The sequence below is a fragment of the Palaemon carinicauda genome, chromosome 9 (genome assembly GCF_036898095.1).
Source record: "Palaemon carinicauda isolate YSFRI2023 chromosome 9, ASM3689809v2, whole genome shotgun sequence".
Classification (NCBI taxonomy): Eukaryota; Metazoa; Arthropoda; class Malacostraca; order Decapoda; family Palaemonidae; genus Palaemon; species Palaemon carinicauda.
Window position 1 is genome coordinate 58951515 of NC_090733.1, and position 2773 is coordinate 58954287.

Sequence of the window (2773 nt, forward strand, 5' to 3'; positions counted from 1 at the left end):
ATATATATATATATATATATATAAATACATACTACATACATAATATATATATATTATATATATATATATATATATATATATATATATATATATATATATATATATATATATATATATATATAGATAGATAGATAGATAGTAGGTTAATCAGGGCACAAGCTACCCCCTAGAGATACTACCGCTAGAGAGTTAATGGGTCATTTGATTGCTCAGACAGTACTACACTGGACCCTTCTCTCTGGTTACGGTTCCTTTTCCCTTTGCCTACACAAACGAATATTCTGGTCTATTCTCTACATATTCTCCTCTGTCCTCATACACCTGACTACACTGAGATTACGCCAGCAAGGTTGCCTGAGGTGCTGTCCTCAAACAGATTGTCAACGGTTACCCACAGCCCTTGGCCTTCTTCAGCAAGAAACTCAAACACCCAGAAACCAGGTACACTACGTTCGACAGGGAGCTCCTCGCCGTCTACCTCTCCGTCCGCCACTTAGGATACATGCTTGAAGGAATGCCCTTCACCATCGCAACGGACCACCAGCCCCTGATCCACGTTTTCACGGTCTTCAGATACATGGTCCTCTCACCAACAATGACACTTGGCAGCCATCACAGAATTCGGCTGCACTATCAGCTATGTACTGGGTAAGAAGAACTCCGTCGCCGATGCCCTCTCCAAGATCAAGATCAACGCAGTCCACCTCGGGATCGACCACGCAAACCTTGCCGTAGAACAGCAGAACGACCCAGAGGCCCAAGACTATCGTACAACAGCCTCAACGCTACAAATGAAGGATATTCCCCTCGGACCAGCCGGGGAAACCATCCTCTGCGACACCAGCACGGGCAGCCCGCACCCATGGATTCCCACCTCCTGAAGAAGGAAGATCTTCGACATCATCCACGGATTATCACACACCTCGGGTCGCACTACAGCCCGCCTTTTATCCGAAAAATTCATCTGGCCAGGAATCAAGAAAGACGCCAATGAGTGGGCAAGAACCTGCATTAACTGAAAGACGAGTAAGGTCAACCGCCATACCGAGTCGGGAGTCGGTGATTTTCCCCAACCCAAGAGATGATTCGGACGCATCCACGTGGATGCCGTGGGACCTCTGCCTCCTTCAGGTTCTGCAAGATACCTCCTGACAATCGTCAACCGCTCCACTATATGGTTAGAAGCATCTCCGATGACCAAAGCAACCTCCCACGCCTGCGCCGAAGCTCTCCTGTCGAGTTGGATCAGCCGCTTCGGTGTCCCCGATGATATCACGACGGACCGAGGTTCCACTTTCTTGTCAGAGATCAGGCTCTCTCTAGCAAACCTGATGGGAACAACACTCCACAGCACCACGGCATACAACCCTGCAGTGAACGGAAATGGTCGAGAGCTCATCGCACACTCAAGGCAGCCCTGATGGCGAGATGTATGGACAAACATTGGAAAGTGCAACTCCAATGGGTCCTCCTTGGCCTTCGCACCGCTCCCAGGACAGACGGCGAACCGCAGGAGAAGGTCTACGGTGAGGCACTTACAGTCCCTGGCGAATTCTTCCCTGCAACTAGTGACGGAACCAAGCTGGATCACCTGAGAGAAATCTCCGGTAAATTCAGACCATGCCTGAAAACATACGATGACAGGACCAGACACTTCACGCCCAAGAACTTAAGACGACTGCGACTACATCTTCATCCGGGTTGATGCTCACCGAAAACCCCTGACTAGACCTTATCGCGGTCCTTACGGGGTTGTCAGAAGAACAGCCAAATCTTTCCTCCTGAACGTCCACGGACAAGAAGATTGGGTGACAATCAACCTATTAAAACCAGCATACCTCAAAAGCAACAAGAAGATCACTGCAGGCCTTGGTAGACCCAGGATTCCACCTCAGAACAAATCATCAACCGGACGAGAGAAAACCAAGCAACGACGGGGGGAAAAAGATTCCTCAAAACCAGAGCAACCTTCCCCTGCGCTCAAGCACCAGAGGTGAATTACGTCGCCCTCCACTATACGATGATTAATCGCATCAATCATCTACGATGCACGCTGTCTGGGGTGGGGGGTACTTGTAAGGACATCGTCTTACCCGCCGTGTTTCCTCCCCCTGAACTCTTTTCTGTAAATTGTAACTTTATTCATTATTCCACACACTGGATTTTTGTACAACATACATATATATATATGCACATACATACATATGTACATATACATTTATATACATACAACATTAATATCATAAACATATAATCATGTATATATCAATACTTATATCTAGCATAACACTATATAGTGCCAATATACTTATGCATACTATATAAAATAATTGTACCCTTTAATGAATGGTAGCTTAGGTCTAAATATTAATTTCACAGCGACGTTAATTATTCACAATACATTCAATTCTACATTGAATGTATTGTGAATAATTAACGTCGCTGTGAAATTAATATTTAGACCTAAGCTACCATTCATTAAAGGGTACAATTATTTTATATAGTATGCATAAGTATATTGGCACTATATAGTGTTATGCTAGATATAAGTATTGATATATACATGATTATATGTTTATGATATTAATGTTGTATGTATATAAATGTATATGTACATATGTATGTATGTGTATGTATGTATGTGTATATATATATATGTATGTATATATATATATATATATATATATATATATATATATATATATATATATATATATATATGTGTATATATGTATATGTATATATATATATATATATATATATATATGTATGT